This window comes from Rosa chinensis, chromosome 1 (genome assembly GCF_002994745.2).
Source record: "Rosa chinensis cultivar Old Blush chromosome 1, RchiOBHm-V2, whole genome shotgun sequence".
In the NCBI taxonomy this organism is placed as follows: domain Eukaryota; kingdom Viridiplantae; phylum Streptophyta; class Magnoliopsida; order Rosales; family Rosaceae; genus Rosa; species Rosa chinensis.
The window spans coordinates 57,828,209-57,847,589 of record NC_037088.1 but is presented as its reverse complement, the minus strand read 5'-3'; the positions used below and the strand labels follow the sequence as shown (position 1 = coordinate 57,847,589).

Genomic DNA, 19,381 nt, shown 5'->3' with positions numbered 1-19,381 from the left:
ATCCACATTAACTCTCAGATCAAGTTGTTCGAAGCGGGTTGGCGCGAATAGGCCATGCGCCCTACCTGGATATTCATGAATGCTCTAGAGAGTATGTCTTACTCTCATAGGAAGCGGCCCCACTTCCACATCCATATAGGTGAATCCATCAAGTGTGTACTGCAAATAAACACACCACCCAAATGTTTGGGCTTTGGAACTCATTAAGAATATTTGTTCAACCTTACACATTGCAGTTCAAGCACTATCTATTTACACCATAGGGAGGGACTATCAATAGTTCATTTGATAGTGCACCACTGACCAATAAGTGACTTGTTATTACCCATATGAACCTACTTCATGGGATCTCCAATCACATAGGTTGGGTTACCATCACTCTTGATCTTTGTCTATAGGCATAAGCCCCATCCCCCTCGATGTATCACTCACTAGTTTTCGGCCTAGTGGTTTTGTTAGAGGATCCGCTAAATTCAACTCTGATTTTACATAGTCAATAGATATGTCTCCATTCTCAAGCAATTGCTTCACAATATTATGTCTTAGGCGTATATACCTATTTTTCCCATTATATGTTTTATTTTTAGCTCTAGCTATAGCAGCTTGGCTATCACAATGCATAGACACAGACGAAGTTGGTCTCTTCCATAATGGGATATCTGCCAAGAGGTTTCTAAGCCACTCAGCCTCTGAACTTGCCTTCTCTAAGGCTACAAACTCAGATTCCATAGTGGACCGAGTTATCACTGTTTGCTTGGAGGATTTCCAAGACACCGCACCTCCACCAAGAGTAAATACATACCCACTAGTGGATTTTGTTTCATCTGAATCTGAGATCCAGTTGGCATCACAGTACCCCTCTAGTACAGCAGGAAATCCACCATATTTTAATTCATAATTAATAGTACCTTTTAAATATTTTAGTACTCTTGAGAGAGCATTCCAGTGGTCCTTGTTTGGACTTTGAGTGTATCTGCTCAATCTTCCAACTGCATAAGATATATCTGGTCTTGTGCAATTTGTTAGATACATTAAACTACCAATGATTTGTGCATATTCAGATTGAGAAAAACACTCACCTCTATTTTTCTTTAATTGAATACTAGCATCATAAGGTGTTGCAACAGAATTATAATCAAAATGACCAAATTTTCTCAATACCTTTTCCACGTAGTGTTCTTGAGAAAGTGAAATGCCACCTTTGGTTCTACTAATTTTAATTCCAAGAATCATGTCAGCAACACCCATATCTTCCATATCAAAGCTAGATGCTAGAAAAGATTTAGTTTCATTAACTATCTCAAGGTTAGTTCAAAAAATAAGCATGTCATCAACATACAAGCATATAATCACATGTGAATCACCATCAGACTTGCAATATAAACATTTATCAGCATTGTTAATGACAAAACCATTTGAAAGCATAACTTTATCAAATTTATCATGCCATTGCTTAGGAGCTTGTTTCAAACCATACAAAGATCTAACAAGCTTACAAACTTTATGTTCTTTCCCTTTGACAACATAACCCTCAGGTTGATCCATGTATATTTCCTCATCTAATTCACCATTCAAAAAAGTGGTTTTAACATCCATTTGATGAATAACAAGATTATGAATAGATGCTAATGCAACCAAGACTCCAATAGAAGAAATTCTAGTCACAGGTGGAAAAGTATCAAAATAATCCACATCCTTCTTTTGTTTGTAACCCTTAGCAACTAAGCGTGCCTTAAACTTATCAATTGACCCATCTGATTTGAGTTTCTTCTTAAAAACCCATTTACACCCTAAACTTTTAGCCCCTGGAGGTAAATCTACAAGTTCCCAAACATGATTAGAGAGAATTGACTCTAATTCATTATTGATGGCTTCCTTCCAGAAAGGTGCATCAATTGACGTAATGGCTTCACTATAGGTTTGTGGGTCATTTTCAACTAAGAAGGTGTAAAAGTCATCTCCAAAGCTAGTTTCTTTTCTAACTCGTTTGCTCCTTCTTGGTTCTATTTCAAGATTATCTCTAGGTTCTAGTGTAGAACTAGACGGAACAACAGATTTGTCTCTACCATGTTTCATAGGAAAAACATTTTCAAAGAATGTTGCATTCTTAGTTTCAACTATGGTATTGACCTCCATTAAATTATGGTCACTACTGATAACTAAGAACCTATAGGCTGCACTATGTTGAGCATATCCTATGAACATTGCATCAAAAGTTTTTTGTCCTAATTTTCTATTTTTCAGCTCAGGTAAAAGGACTTCTGCTAAGCACCCCCACACTTTAAGGTATTTCGGTGCATGACCTCTCCATAACTCATAAGGAGTTATTCCCATTTTCTTGTAGGGTATTCTATTTTGTAAGTGACATGCCGATAAAATAGCTTCCCCCCACAAATTCAGTGACGCTCCCGAACTTACTAACATGGCATTCATCATTTCTTTTAGTGTTCTATTTTTTCTTTCGGCTACTCCGTTTGATTCTGGAGAATACGGCGGAGTAACCTCATGAATTATGCCATGTTCTTCACAAAAAGAGATAAAAGGATTTGAAACGTACTCCCCACCTCTATCGGTTCCCAATCATTTTATTTTCTTGTTGAGTTGGTTTTCTACTTCAGCTTTGTACTTTAGAAACATTTCTCCAGCCTCATCTTTATTACTAAGTAGATAAACCTTAGTGTACCTAGAGTAATCATCTATAAAAGTAATGTAGTACCTTTTGCTTCCTCTAGTCATGGTTTGTTTCAAGTCCCCAAGGTCATTGTGAATTAAACTAAGTAATTCAGTTTCTCTTTCTACAGAATTGCAAACCTTTTTGGTTGACTTAGATTCTACACAAACATCACATTTACCATTTGAGTACGTAGAGAAAGAAAGCATGCCAATATCTTTCATTTTCTTAATATAAGAGGAATTCACACTACTAGAAATCTGTTCATTTACATCACATCATTTAAATCGGTCAGACTTGCACACGATGTAAAAAAGTAAGCTAACGTCGCTTTTGAAAAATACCGATTTAAATGTATATCATTAACATCAGTTCTTAAAATGACAGATGTTAAAATTTTTGTTTCAAAATTTGCGGGAACCTCAAATTCGTGAACGCGCTAAGTGTTTAATGAATTGAATAGAAGCGGGTTCTAAAACTTAAAATTTTCACACTTAAAAAAAAAAGCACCCAACCCCAAAACTGAAATAGAAACCCTAAAGTTCGAGCTCCTCCCTCCTCCCAAACTCGAGCTCCTCTCTCCTCACTCGAACTCGCTGCCATTGTTAAACAGATCGCCTCCTGCATCTACCTTATTGGCTTCTTCGGCATCGAGTTGGTCCAGTCCTTCATCTCTTCGGCATCGACGACGCCTGGGAAGACGACAACGAAGACGTCCTCATCGACTCCCGCTGCTGCCCTCCCCCTGCCAAACCCAAATTCGTGGACGCCGACCCCGTATTGTGCTCTGAGGAGGACGAGGACATCACCCAGGCCGTTCTAGACGGCGCCGTTCCGTTTTACTCTCTCGAATCGAAGCTCGGGGACAAGAGAGCGGTGGCGATTCGGCGCGAGTGGCTTCAGAGAATGACCGGAGGATTCTATTATGTCAGCTTCAATGAAAGAGTTTGATTCAACTCGGTGGGTGCTCGACTCTAACCAGCTCGGTAAGCTTCTCTCTATCCTCAATCTGTTTGAACTCTTAACTCCGTATTCACATAAAGCCCTTGTGATTATCATTTTTTTTTTCTCTTTCCTTCTTGATTCTGGGTTGGGGCAGATGGGTTTTGCTCTGCTGGGTTTGCAGCTAGTGCTCCTTATGTGTTTTTAATCTTTCGCAATCAATTTCTCACACTTCAGAATTGCTTTTATATTACGTATGAATTTCTGGATTTTTAACAACATTGAAGCTATTTTTGTAAGATTATAGGGATGGTTCTGAGGGTGAAACATGTAAGATACTGTTTGTAGGCATTATATCGGACTACAAGCAGAGTTGAGAGAAAAAAAAGCAGGGATTAAGTTTTGTTTGGTTTGTTACTTTTGCTCTTGTTTTTGCGATTTGCTGTTGTATGTGATATTCTATATCCTTATGGGGTGCTTGCTATGTCTATGTTTGAAATTGATAACATGTGGCATCCTTGTTTGCATTTTGCTTATAAGTCGAAATTCTGAATTCAGGTTTCCTAACACCTATTTGCTCGTTGGTGTTTGCAATGATGCTACCACTCACAAGTTTAAAGGGAAAATTGTTATGACGGAGTCCGAACGGTATGAATCTCTTTGCCATTGCAAGTATGATGATTTCTCTGTTACTTTCTTCTCCCTCCTCCCCCCTCTTAAATTTCACGTCCTTTTTCCAGAAAATGTATTTTTGGTTTTGTGGATATTCTTGGAACTATAGTTTAATACATGTATACACACATACATATGTATCTGTGTGTGTGTGTGTGTCAATGAAATTTTCATACCATAGAGTTGTGTAGTCAAGACCATAAACAGTGAGTTTTACTTGTGTAGGTGGGTGGATGAAGTCATTCCTGATGCACCCTGGGTAGTCAACGAAGAATTTCTTGACAAGCATAATATTGACTATATAGCCCATGACTCTCTCCCGTAAGGACAATTTTTTAAATTTCTCACTTTTCAGCACGAATGTTATGCTGCTTCTTGGTGACTTTAAGTACTGAAATCATGGATTAACTTAATATTTGTTTCTTTGTTTACTCTTTGCTTCTTTATAAGATATGGTATAACTTAGATCTTATAGATATCGATAGTAGTTGCATATGTTTCACACTTTTTATTATTATTAGTGACACACTGACCATGCAATTGTTTATACTCTTTGATGAGTCTTGTACAGTTATGCTGATGCTAGTAGGGCTAGAAAGGATGTATATGAATTTGTAAGTTTCACATAATAGTTGCGTTTCTTTTGTTTCCATGTCACCTTATACTGTAGCATTTAATTTGTTATTAGGTGCTTCTTTTCTTATAGGTCAAAGCCGTTGGCAGGTTTAAGGAGACAAAAAGAACTGAGGGGATATCGACATCGAACATTATAATGAGGATTGTAAAACATTATAACCAGTATGTGTTGCGTAACTTGGATCGTGGTATACTAGAAAAGAGCAAACAGTGAGTTTTGTGAAGGCAAGAATTTTGGTTATGTGCTTTATCATTATAGTGAATATCTGACTGTATAATCTCAAATGATTTTGTCTTTTTGTTTTTAATCCACTAAGGAGACGGTAGTTTTTCCATGTCGAAGGAACTTAGCTCTTTGCTTGAATGTGATATCAACAGGAAGAACGATTGAGGGTGAACATGAGGTTGAAAAAGTTAGGGTAGAAAGTGAAGGAATGTCAAGAAAAAGTAGGAGAAAAGGTATGTCCATGTTGTTATTAGTTTTTAAAAAAAAAACAAATGGTTTCTTTGTTACTAGTTTTTAAAACCAAAGATTAATTGGTTCTTTTACATGGGAAACAGGAACTTAACTCGACCTCCTACCCTCATTTTCGTTGTTGCAGCTTGGTTCTCCATACAAAGTCCCAGTTTTCTATTGCTCTCTCTCTTCACAAGTTTCTCTCAGAGAATAGGGTATGAATCTTTGCGTCTCTTAACTGAAATAAACCTATGAAAATTAGCTTCTTTCTCGATTGGGGATTAATTTGTCAGGTCATGAAATTGGAGGTGAGGGTTCTGCTTTTCAATTTGACATTTTTCTTGTATGTTTAATCATAGTTTACATGTATGATTGAAACCATTAGAGCAGGACGGAGGCTCAGTACATCACCGCGAAAACGTCAGAGTGGTGGGACATAGAACTTCCTGATCCCTTTGGCGACAGCCACGCCATTGCCCAGAACATGAAGCCAGTCATCGTCAAATTGAACTACAACGACCTATTCTCAACCTCCCGCTACAGCGACACCTAAATCGCATCGCCCTCAATCACATTCTAGCAGGTACTTCTCTTTTTTTAATAAGATTTAATTTGGCACTTATGAAACTTAACTTTTGATTTACATCTCAATCGAAACCCAAAATTGAAAACCCAGTTAACTATGATTGGTTTAATTTATTTAGTAGTGATTGATATGTTTGGTTCTTATCATGTTGTGCCACTTTGGATTTCTTGTAATGCATTCAGTTCTACACTTCAAAGAGCACCAGATTAGAATAAAAAAAATGAGAAGAATTTATTATGGAAGTTAGTTCCATTTTAATTGGTATCGGACAGTATCACCAAGTTGTTGGAAGGTTCAAGGATAACTACATTTTGCATTCCTTTGATAGTTGGTGACATTTTCATTCCTTATATTTGTGTTTGTTGTTTTTGCTTTTCATACATCCCTAGATAAGTGTTATATCCATGTGTGTTGTTTACCCGAAGATATTGAGGAGCTTATATTTTCATGTTTCATGATAGGAACATGTCTTTTATACGTTTGTACTATTTTCATGGTTTAGAAGAAATGGACAGATTAGTTTTGGTGGATTTTAATATTGGTATATACTTTAACCCTATGAAATTAATTGCATCATTCTTCTTTGCCAACTGGTTTTCATTATTTAGATGTCCCTATTTGGACTTGTTCCTTGCATTGGGTGTTCTTAACAATTAGTTATTGCTGCGATTGTGGTGGCTAGTTCAGAGGATGCACTTTTGTCTTGCTCCCTTATGCCACTTTTATCTTCTGTAACTGAGATTGACCGAGTATGCAAGTGATGTGGGATTCTGCAGTCGCATATTTGGATACCTTCCTAGTCCTTAGTTATGAGTGTAGAAGTCCTTTATGTTCTACTTTCTGTATCTACTATGTCAATATAATCCACTGATATCTTAGAGTTGCAGGTCTATCCAGAAGCGACACACCTAATAATTCCATGGTTTTGAGAGGCCAATCATCTATGATGTCCGTGCACAACCCCATTTCGTGGACAGCACTGTTGGAAGCCGTGACCTCTAGATGGTATGAATAAACCTTTTCCATCTTTGTACATTGTCTGAAGGATAAGTTGAAGATTGGACAACGTCTGTGATTGTCGATTCGTTTATTCTTTCAATTTCAGACTGTTAGTAGGGAAATTCAGAAGATTTTGACAAAGAGGGCAGCCAAGTTCAATATTGCAATGGATAATGTAGTTGGTTGCTAATATGTTTATGGACTAGCCTTTGTAGGTTTTGTTATTTTGTGAATTATGTAGAATCATGAATGAATATGAGAAAATTAATGGAAAGCCCCAATTTTTGGATGATGAGAAATGTATTTCTTTTCACACCAGCAGCTAGATGATTATTTTGCACATCATGCTTGTCAAAATGAACTGATGTATATAAATGCATAACAAAACAGTAATGTCAAAGAGAACGATGTCAATTCAGAGATTAGAAATCAGTACCAAAATAAAAATCGATGTCTCATGATTATCAACGTATTGAAATGTCACCTCAAAATCGATGTACACAAAACCAATGCACATCGATATCTAAACACCAAACTGTTATCTATTGTCAACGTACAAATCAGTTACTATAAAGTAAACCGATTTACCATGAAATACAGGACATCGGTTTTGAAAAACAGAAGTGATGTCTACAACGAAATAACACATCATTCTTAATAGGTTAACCGATGTTGCCTAAAGGCACATACATCGTTCTCAAGAAAATAAGGTGGCAAGATGCACTTAAAAATGGACACGAACAAACAAAATTTTTTGGAGACTGATGTCTACAAGAGTATTAGACATCATTTCTGAAATTGTAATCGATTTAAGCAAGAGTATTGTTCAAGCTATACTTTATTAAGCATAAAATGTGAAAATATGAAGAATTAAATGTAGTTAACATACAAAATTATGATGATTATAATGATTATACATCGATTTATTTTTTAGAATCGATGTTGGTTGTTGTCTGGGACATCGGTTAAAAACGCGCTTATACTGATGTCCATATCTTTTACATCAGCCACAAAGACATCGGTCAAAATTTAGTTTTACATCGGTTTTGGACTGATGTAAATGAACAGAATTCTAGTAGTGTCACATGACCAAGCCTACCATGCCATATATCAAAAGAATCAACCATATAAGCAGAAGAAGTAGATGCATTTCCATTAATAGTCTCAAAGACATTCAATACAAACAAACCCTGATTGCAATACCCTTTCCCCACAAATTGACCATTTTTAGTTAAAACAATCTTGTCAGATTCAAAAACTACCCTCACCCCCACTTTTCCAAGTAAAGCAACAGACACAAGATTATGGCGAATCTCTGGAACATAAAGCACATCACTAAGTGAAAGGGTTTTACCAGAGGTTAGTTTAAGGAGCACTTTTCCTTTACCCATAACTGCAGAGGGCCTTGAATCACCCATAAGGACAAAGTCTTCACCTTCTTTTATTGGAGTAAATGAAATGAACGCACTCCTATTTGCACAGATGTGCCTTGTAGCACCAGAGTCTACCACCCAATCTTTGGTGTTGGTCACCACATTGATTTCAGAAATGACCACAACAATGATATCATCTGTTTATGCAAGGTTAGCACGAGCAGGAAGGTTGTTTCCCTTCCTTCTATTGCACTCATTTGCATGGTGCCCAAGTTTTCCACAAACAAAGCAACTTGCTTTCTTTTTAAAATTTGTGTTGAAAGGCTTCAGATTCTTAGCAAGCTTGTGGTGAGGTTTGTTCTGCTTGGTGTGAGGTTTGTGACCAAAATTGAAATTTTTACCTTTGAGAGACTTACCTTCCTCGATGACATTAGCTTTGACTTCCATTTCCTTGGTTTGATCGGCTTCGTCTCGTAGGCGGTTTGTTTCCTCAATTCAGATATGGACAACCACATCTTCAAGACTCATTTGTTTCTTTTTGTGCTTCATGTTGTTCTTGTAGTCCTTCCATGATTCAGGCAGCTTTTCAATGAGACTTCCAGATAGAAATGCTTCAGGTAATTCAATGCCTTCAGTCTTCAAATCATTGAAGACCTTGTGAAACTCATGAATTTGAAGAGAAACATTCTTGTCCTCCGTCATTTGAAATTTAAGAAAATTCCCAATTGCATATTTTTGGGTCCCAGCATCTTCAGTCACGTACTTTTTGGTGAGAATCTCTCAAATTTCAGCAGCAGTCTTGTAGGCACAATATATATCAAAAAGCTCATTTGAAAGTGTGCTCAGAATAGTATGCCTACAAATTTTGTTACCTTTCTCCCATTCAGCCAACTCTTTGTTATAATTCTCGCTACCTTACTTGGGCTTGGGCTTGGCCTTCGTGAGATAATCTGCCAGGTTCATGACATCAAGAGCAGAGAAGACTCTTTCTTGCCATCTTTTGAAGAACGAGCCATTGAAAACATCGATCTTGGAAACATCTGGGATCTTGGTGTTGGTCATAGCAGCATCCATGTGTTCTACTCTTAAGATTGTTGGAAATTATTGAGATGGATGATGCTTTGAGTAAGATTTGTAGGTTGAGGCGTGTGGTACACTGCCCTTAGGAGTAGATGTCCGCCCTTCGGAGATTATATCTCGGTGTAGCAAGCGTTGACTGCCTACCCTCCAGGGTACAACAACTTCGATCCTTGTAGGTGTACACTCACAATACTTGGATCGTATCGAACAACTTGAAAACTTTCTTTTGGTGGAGTAGAATAATTAAAGGAAACATATGAGAAATTTTAGCTCGGAAAAGAAACAAAGGATTGAGTTTTCTTGCATGTTTCAATCTGGAAAGCTAGGGATTATATATATGGCAGGAATGATCAATGCAATGACAATTTAATAATAGCAATTAAGCTATGTAACTCATGTAACCGAAAGGAATATTGTGACACTGATTAGGAAGAATCAAAACATCTAATTAGGAATGACATTTATACTTTGTAACTTATGTAACAGAAAGGCAATATATATCTTGACATTGATGACTAAATCAAAACGGAATAAAGTAAATAAGGAATGAACCACCATAATTACAGATTTTGACCAAATAATGGAATATGAGTAAACTGATGAAATCTTGGTGTCAATCACAATCAAAGAGAGTTAATGACTATTACCATCTGCAATTAAAGGTCCAATGGAGGTTTCAAATATAGCTGGTATTTTGAAATCTTCTAATTAAATTCCAACAACTAGTCCGCTAGTATAAGCGCTGAAGTAGGAAAGGTGGAAAGAGTCTTGTAGATCATATCATCTTCTATGATTTCCCTTCCACAGAAATTGAGACGTGTCTTTAGGCGCAACATGTCCTTGTTGAAGTCAATGACCCTTTTGTAGTCAAGCAAGTGGATTCCATTCCATTGAACGGTCAGTTCTGGGAGCAAAGTGTTATGAATGTTCCCAAAACGTCCCTTAAGGGCATTCCACAGTTCTTTGGGTGTCTTCAACTGAAGGTACTCCTAGCGTAGGCTAGGATTAATATGTCGTCTTAGAAACATTAAGGCATTTGCTTTCACCATATTAGATAGTTCATCATCTTTGGGGTCGGTAATGATGGCAGTAGTCTTTTGCTACAAAGGTAGTTTCCACATCGGAAATCCAACGATGGTACTCAAGTCCTTCTGAGTCCAAGATGTCAAATTCAAGTCGAGTTGGATTAGCAATCTACATAAAAAAGAGAGAAGATATAAATTACGCAGTCGTAAAGACATCCACGTAAATTATTTTCCAAAAATGTGAATTCGATTTCAAGACCAAGATTCAATAATGGTCACATTTTTCGATGCTATGTGAAAATGTTTTATCACGGTAAGTGTGTGGGCATGAATTTTCTTTATCATGGAAAAATGGAGTTTATATGTTGTATAGCATTCTAAACAAGTAATAATTATAGCACGTAATAAATAATAAAAACATATCATATATTAAAATAAATTACATGGCATGCTCAAATTTCACAAATATATACCAAAATATATGTTACACATAATAATAGCAATAATATATCATGCGTAAAATAAAATATAAACAATAGCATAATATAAAGGCATGCTTAGGAATAATTATATAAGAGTAAATAAAATTCACAAAACATGCTCACAATTGCATAAATAATATATAACAAGATATATATGGCATGTTCAAAAATAAAGTATAAACTATAGCATAATTAAAACATGCTTAAACATAATTACATAAATAACAAAAGATGCTTAAAAAGATCAAAATTATCTAACTAAACATGCTCAAAAGTTCTAATTATAAATAATGAAAATATACCATAGTATGAAAATAAATAAAAGAGAACATACTTGGTTGCGAGAAAATAAAACAATCCTAGCGCGCGCGTGTGTTGATGCAGGCGTGCGTAGCGATGTTTTTTGGGTTTGAGAAAACGGGCCTTGTTCTTTTTTTCATTTTATTCTTTTTTTTTTTTGTGTTTGGGCCGTAGGGCCTCTATTTTTTTTTCTTTGGACCAGCTATTACTTTGGGTCGGATCACCTCTTTTTGTTTTTCTCTCTTTGTTTCTTCTTTTCTCTCTTCTTCTTCGCATCTTCTTTCTGGGTATATTGCGCAGGGGACCGCACTGTTGAGTTGGGCAGCGGGTGGGCTGAGGCTGGCAGCGTGCTAGGAGCCGCGCGAAGGCTGGCAGCTTGCTAGGCGGGCTGGGTTGTGTGTTTTGAGGCACGGGGATCTGTGCGAGGAGGCGCCGGAATCCGTGGTGCTGTAGGGCAGAGGAGCGGCGCTGGGCTGCTGCAGAGGCGTGACTGGATCTTCTGTATGGGCGCGCTGGGAGGCGAGGAAGCGGCTAGGCTAGGCAGCTGCAAGGCCGGTTGACTATTCAAGGAGGGCGCAGAGGCTGTTTGGTGGCCTCTGTGCAGCTACAGGTGATCGGTGATTGGAGGGATCGGTGCTCGGTGCGTGGGGCTGCTGGGATCGGTGAGGTAAGGCCGGTCAGTGTTTGGGGAGGAGGCCAGAAGAAGGCCGGAAGGAGGATCTGCGCCGGCTGGAGGCTGCTGCTGGCCGGGTTCTACTGCAAGGCCGGGTCGGGGGTCGGAGGCGTTGGGTGGGGCCTCACGGGGATGGGGGCCGGTGGAGGAGAAATGGGGATTTGGAGGATGGGAGCTGATGGTGTTGACGACAGAGGAAAAGAAATTTTTTTTTTCACGGGATCGAGGCAAGGGCTGGTTCACAAGATTTTTTTTTTTTTTTTTTTTTTTTTTTGCGACTGGAGGAAGAAAGAAACTAGAGAACTAGTGTTTATTTTTTTGGCTATTTGCTCTGAGCGTGCTGATAACGTGTAAAAGTAAAATGACAATTGGAATTGGTCTACTCATTTCATTTCATTGTCCCTTTATATAGGGATAGAATTACAACGGAAATATCGATTACATTAATAATACTAAATGCTGATTGATCCGTAATTGCGCTGATTGATGGTAATCACTGATTCCTTGATTCCCTCTCCGTCAGTTGCTTTGACGAAGACACACAATATGTTTTTCTTTTAACAGTTGAAACATTTTTGTCAACCATCCCTACGATATAATTTTTTTTTTTTTTTGAAGGAAGATAATAGTTTCATTTATAGGAAGGTCAGGCCAAAATGACACGATATATAGTTCTCACCAGGGGTGATAGGTGTCATTACACTTAAAGAAATTCATCTCCTTTTCCGGAGCCTAGCAAAACAACATAATTCTATACTAAAAAAAATAGCAGACAAAGTTCCCGGTGCCAATGCGCTCAATTGCGGTACACCACAGACCTTTACACCTAGATGTGTAGAATCACCGATCATTCTGTAGGCTGAGTACAAAGCATTGGTCCCTAAACGGTGACGGCTGTGTTATTATTGTAGGAATTGAGGTTTTATTCAATTTTTAGGGTTACACACTTACACTCTTTTGCCCTATCCATGTGGATTATGGTTGAGTTGTAATTTTCCTTGTTGGGTTTATTTGTAATAGGGTCTTGTTTTGGGCTCCTCCATTAGGTTTTCTCCCTTTGATAATTATTAATGAAGTTTTCATTAATTTCCAATATATAGCGAAGTGCTCCACATTCCATATATTAATTCGTGTGTTAAGGTCAAGCGCTTATGCAGGTCCAACCCTGAGAATTTGGGGGTTCGAGGTGAAAATTAAAAATAAGCAATGTCTACTTAAGGACCATAACATTTTATTTTTTATTTTTTATTGTATGGTCAACAACTCATAAAATAAAAATAATTAATTACATCATAATTGACTTAAAAATTTGCTTAATTCTGATTTTTAGATATAATTACATCTATAAAAATGCAGACAATCCGTATTATTGTGTATTCTATGCTGTCTTGTGACAAAACGATCTAAATAAATTAGATGTAAACTCAAATATCTAAGCCTACATTAGGCAAAACCCAAGCGTATATTCTTACGAAGGGACCCAACATCAATAATGTAGTCTTATCCAACTTTCGAAGCGGGGTGAGATCTCAAAGGTTAAAGGATGAGGCATATGATCAGCCACGTCACTAGAAGAAAAGATGTCATCACAATTTGCCAGATGTCTACACTGATTGAGGACTGCTGAATTTTACGTACAGCAGCTTTCACTTGATATGGGGTTCAACTCTCTCGTTTTGGTCTACTTCGGTCAATCTGTCCTGTGATAGTTTGTTCAATTAATAGTTTGAAACATGGTATGTCACGGTCTACCGGTAAGCTGTCACGCTCTGACCATGCATACTCATTTATTTTGTAAATAGAGAATTCTCTCTTTGTTGACTTTTAAGTCCCTAAAAAAAAACTCTTAGCCCACCCCACCCTTACATATGTCAGTGAGAGTCGAACTCATGACCTTTACAATGTTGGAATTATAACTTAACAATAAGTCACAGCTCACCGAACAGTAAACACTTGATGCTTCACCGCTCTTTCATAAACAACTGCAGAATAATAGGAACTGCAGTACAATCTTTCATATAATTTTTCTACAATCTTGGATTGAATCATCACAACTCCGGTGGTGTGTCCCAAACATCAAATTGTTGGCCTTAAAACTCGCAAATCCTGCAAATACCCGAAAGAAGAATTTTTCTTTCTCACCGACACAAGCTTCTTCAAGCAATGAATTCGATCAAGGTCTTCATCTTGAAGAATAACCAGATATGAAATTCAAACACTTTATCTATTGTTTGCCTTCATCTGGAGAACGATGTCAATCTTTGAAAAAAATTCATATCCGGGGATTCATTAACTAACGATCTATGCATGAGAAAGGGACAGATAAAAAAAACAAAAAAAAATTCAAACACTCCCAGCTATTAAAGGATTTGATCAATTAGTCTGCATAATCCTGAAAATGATAAGGATGTTATCAATTCTAAATAGCCTATGTAATCATGCTCAATCTAATTGTTTGGCTCAAAAACCAGTTGGCTTGCAAACTGTCTCTTTTGAGCGTGTGATTGCGCGGGTGTGCCAGCACCGTGGGGTGCAGTCGTCGGGGGAGTCCCTTGACCTAACTTCTTCTTCAAGCGCTGTGGACGAGGAGAGCACCAACCTCACCACAAGGTTCTTCTCTAGCCTTCCGAGAAAGGACTTCTTGCCTTACGGATAAGGACTTTGGATGTGATCTCTTCGCGTCACCGAATCAATACTCAACGTTGTAGGTTGAGCAGAGCAATCACTGGGAAGTTTGGAGAAAGCACGGGTTTTGCTAAAGCATGACTTTAGCTTCGCTGGGTGGCGAGGGCGTTACCCTTGCTTCGCTGGTTGAGAGAGTCTCAGTGGCAGTGGTACTGGCAGTCGGCTAGCGGAGAGACTAGGACTGGAAGTACGGTCGCCGGGTTGATCTGATGATGCTGACAGTCGGCTCTTGGAGAGACTAGGACTGGAGCGCGGTCACTGGGTTTCAACAAGGTTGAAGGTTTGCTCTGGGGAGGCTTTGTAATCGCTAGGATTGATTGATTTTTTGAGAGAGAGGTCCCTTCTTCTGTCCTTGAAACGTAGTATTTATAACTAGGGTTTCGACTGTTCCTTGCTATAGAAGGATTATTGATTGAAGTTTCCTATTCAATCTCTGCTACTTGACTCCAATAAGGTTTCGTTTTCCTCATGGATTATGGAATGGGCGAAGCTGTAGCCCAAACTCAAGTAGGCTTATTTTTGGGCCGCAGGTACCGGCCTGCTATGCTAAATCCATTAAAGGATCCTGCCAAAATTACTTTTGGGCTCAAACATTGCCCCCCAGGCCCCGAAAGCAGGCTCGCGAAGATGTAACTGATTGAAGGGGGCTAAAACGACACGCCGATTGCTTGAAACGATATCATTAATGAGGGTCGCGTCCTTTCGCTTGCGAAAACGCCTTTCTGTCTTATCGTTTCCCTCACAAAATTTCTTATTTAAAACCCGCATCCACTTCAGACCTGTCACATCAGAAACTCTTTTAGTTCCTAAACCCAGAAACCCTCTTACTGCCAACATCTTCCTCGCAGAAACCCAGAAATGGCTCCCCCAAAGAAGATAGTCATCGATCAAGAAGAAGAACTGAATGTACATGCTGCCCACTATTAGGGAACCAACATCGGTGCCTGCATTCGCCTCCACACCAATATCCAAAGGCCCCTACTCCTCCGGTTCCCAAACCACCATGTCGGACTGGGCCCAGCACCGCGAGACTCTATCCCGGTCGACGCCATCACCTTCTATGGCCTGTCGATTGGTCATCCCAGTCCTCCGAAGGACTCCTGGGGATTTCACCAGTTGGGGTACCCAGAATCATCGAGCAAAGATAGGGCACTGGCCATCCCCCATCAGCGTGGCGGAGCTTACCTGGTATCGCGAAGCACGAACACGAGATCTGGCTCGCTGGAACGCGGCAGGTATCACTCACACTATTGATCTCTGTTTTCGTCTTCCGTGCGGTGGCAATCGTTCACCGCTCGCTGCCTTTCTGTGTTTTTGGAACACTGCCACAAACACCTTTGATTTTCGATTTGGCCAAATGGGTATTACTTTACTGGATATTCTCACCATCACTGGCCTACCCATTGATGGCGAGCCTTATCTGTATGGCCAATTCGACTATGTCACTTTCACTTCAGCCATGGCCCAAAACGGTCGCAGCGCCCACAGCGGCTCCTATCCGCAGTGGCTGTCTTATTATAGCCGGGAACATAATGCGACCGGCGGAATTGCTTTCTTAGAATACTGGCTCTTCATCTTCTATACCTCCTCCTGTAAGCCCACTGGCGCTTGGACTCTTCTGGCAATGGCCCTATACAACGGCCGCTGTGTCGGGCTCGGACAGCCCGTGTTGGGGCCCTTTATCGCACTCTGTATCAGGCCACTATGCATCCTTTCAAGACCAGTGTCTCTGGCCCTTTTTGGATCCTTGAGTTCTGGATCCAAACTTATTTCCCATATTTTCGTCGCGATGACATCCCGCTGCTTTCACCGGCTGACCAACTCCTGGGTCAATGGTTCAGCCGCGAGGAAAAGTACTCATCTCCTCCTTACTCTGAGTGCTTTACATACCTGTACATTCTTCATGAGATGCCCTACTGCGACTTAGTACTGGGCAGGAGATTCCCAACTCCGCTTGAAAACGGATTCCTCCCTGGCGCTCCTCGCTACAGCGATCGCGCTCGCTTGGCTTTTCTCCGCGCGATCTCCTGTTCAGACATCAGGATTGCTGCCGAGGAACTTAGTTATGAGCTTTACGCTCCTAACCATTTCGCTCACCAATTCGGTCTCGTCCAATTAGTGCCATTCCCGCTGTATGATGCCTGGAATTACAACACCTCTTGGCGTAGATTTGGGCCCCCTTCTGGGCCTTTGCCGGTACAAAGCATGCTCGCACTGGTTGATCTTCCCAATTGGGCTAAAGACATCGACGCTGTAGATGGGACTGAGGAAGGATATGAGGAATGGTGGGCAGAAGTTTTTGTCAATTGCTGGAGCCAACGGGATGACGAACTCTTCTCAACCATCTTTGGGGAACTGAGATGTCCCTATGCTGCTGACATTGAGCTACTTGATCGCTTCTCGGAAGATGCTGCACAATCTCCTCCTCCTCCTCCTGAGCAGGCTCCGCAACCGGCGCGGGGCTCGAGCCGTGCCCAGGCTGGTATCGTGATCCACGAGCCCCCTCCAGAGGTAAGTATCTTTAGTTTATATTTTATTCCTTCCCCCACTCTTCCCTTTTTACTCAACCTTTGCTGCACCAGGGAAATGTGCCACCTTCTGGCAGTCGCGCAGTTGATGTTTCCCAAGCCACTGGCCAATCTGGGAAGCAAAAGACAGTAATAACGGAGCCTGACGTAGAAGGTTCCTCTTCCGAGGAGGATGACCCGCAAACGGTAAGAACTTTTTTGACTAAACAATGCTTTCTTTCCAAGTCAAGTCTAATCCTTTCCTTTGAACCCGGCAGATCGCTGCCATCTTGGCCCGCAAACGCAGTCACTCTGACCCTCGAACTGATCCGTGGGCGGAAGATGAACCAATCGCTGACCGACTGGTAAGAAACTAAAAGTGCACATTGGAATCTTCTTTTCCTTCCGTGCGACCATATAACAATCCTCGCTTGTAGGTTCGTCGTAGATCCTTAAGATAGACTGGGGAAGGTTCTTTAGCTGTCGGTGAAGGCACATCTGCTTCACAGGCCCAAGCGCCCACTGGTTCCAATAATCCTCCACCTCCTACCAGCGTTGCGAGCAATATACAATTGGCCCAGATCCCAGTGCAGGTCATAGATGAGAGCTCGCCTAAAGTGGAAGAGAGAATGCCTCCTTCAGATGCAACCTGTGAAGAGCCAAACATCACACCTGTCCTGGCAGAGATAGCGCCTGATCCAATTCCTGACGAGGTGGTCCAAGAACCCGTGCCGATAGCAATCCTCCGCGAGCCTCCGGTTGCAGAGGTACGTTTCTCTTTAACAAGCATGATGTCCTGATTCTTTGGGCGTTCTCATGATTCCTCCTTAAACCCAGAATCTTGGTCCTGTTGAGGAAGTAGCTATCGCTGTGGAAGTGCTTGGCGCTAATCCCACTGACCCAGCTGGTGAAGATGTGGTCCAAGAGCCTGCCCCCTGCTGCTCCTGAAGAAGAAGAAGGGGTGAACGTCGAACCGGTGCTGGAAGCGGTTCCTGTTGTGGAGCCTCTTGAGGCTCTAGCTGTTGCTGCCCCAAATCCAGTGCCTGTGCCTCCCTCCAGATTAGACAGACTGGCTCGTGTACTTGAGGTGACTCCTCCCGGAGTTATAGATGAAGCCAGGGATGGACTTCACCGTCTTTTGAGTCCGGATATCCTGCTGCCTGGCGCATCCGTGCGGGCTCTAGAGTATTTGAGGGTTCTTCATCGCGAGCACGCCATCACTGAGGACGAATTCATTGAGATAGACGAACTGCTACAGAATCTCCCCCAGCGGCTTAATGAAAGAGCGGCCGCGACTGCACAAGCCAGACAGGCTCAGGCCCACTATCAGGGCCTCGCTCAACAAATGGACTCTACTCGTGACTTTCTAGGGGATAGGGCTACCCTTGTTAGAGACTTGCGGATCACGCAAAATCATCTCCGGTCCCAAATCCAAGATCTTCAGGCCCAATTGACTGCCGTGACGGCCCGGCTTGAGCACGAGGAACCCTTGCTGGAACAACCCCTAGCGGCTTCGGAAATACTATCTCAAGCTCGCGAGGCGGTCCGACAAGCGGAGCGAGCCACTGCAGATGCCAGTTTTCGCTTGGACCAACAACTACTTCGTTTAACTCATGCAGGCCGAAAACTTTAGGCCTCTATTGTTAGGCCTATTTTGTATGAACAATATTATTATTCATAATTTAAATATTTAGCCCACTTTGCTTGGCCCAAATATATGCTCAAATTTTTAAGCAGTTCAACGTTTTAATTTGCCTTTATTGCTATTGAAGTTGGAAAAGATAATACCAATGGAGCTAGGGCTGGGCTCGGGTCTGCCCGGCTCGATTTTGGGCCGAACCCGACTCCGGAGTCCTCGGTTGGGCCTAAATTTGGACCGACAACTGTATCTAAATGGGCTGGGCCGAAATATTCGGAGACCCGAATTTTCGGTGCGGCCCGGTTTGGGTTCGGTTCTAAATGGGCTTTTATTTATTTATTCAGTATCCAGGGCCCAATTACAAATCCATTATTAATACACAAATATTAAGTTAAAACAAACATAATATTTAGGGCCCAATTGGCCCAAATAATTTGCAGCAAGCATAAACAAGCAAAACACAACCTGCCCATGAAATGCTCAATACAACAAGCATAAAGAGGAAAAAATGCAGTTCAATACACAGTTTCATAAAGTCCGAAAAGGAAAAAAGGTAGGAAAATCCTACAAACTTAAAAGTCATAAACCATAGAGCCAAGTTCATAACAACCAGTTAACCACAATTCCAGAAACAGATAGCTAGTCCATTAGTTA

The 19,381-nt window shown here is 40.6% G+C and overlaps 1 pseudogene; it reads left to right on the top strand.

The window, feature by feature from the left end:
* Positions 1-4,082: 4,082 nt before the first annotated feature.
* Positions 4,083-7,178, top strand: LOC112170642 (annotated as a pseudogene).
* Positions 7,179-19,381: the final 12,203 nt, after the last annotated feature.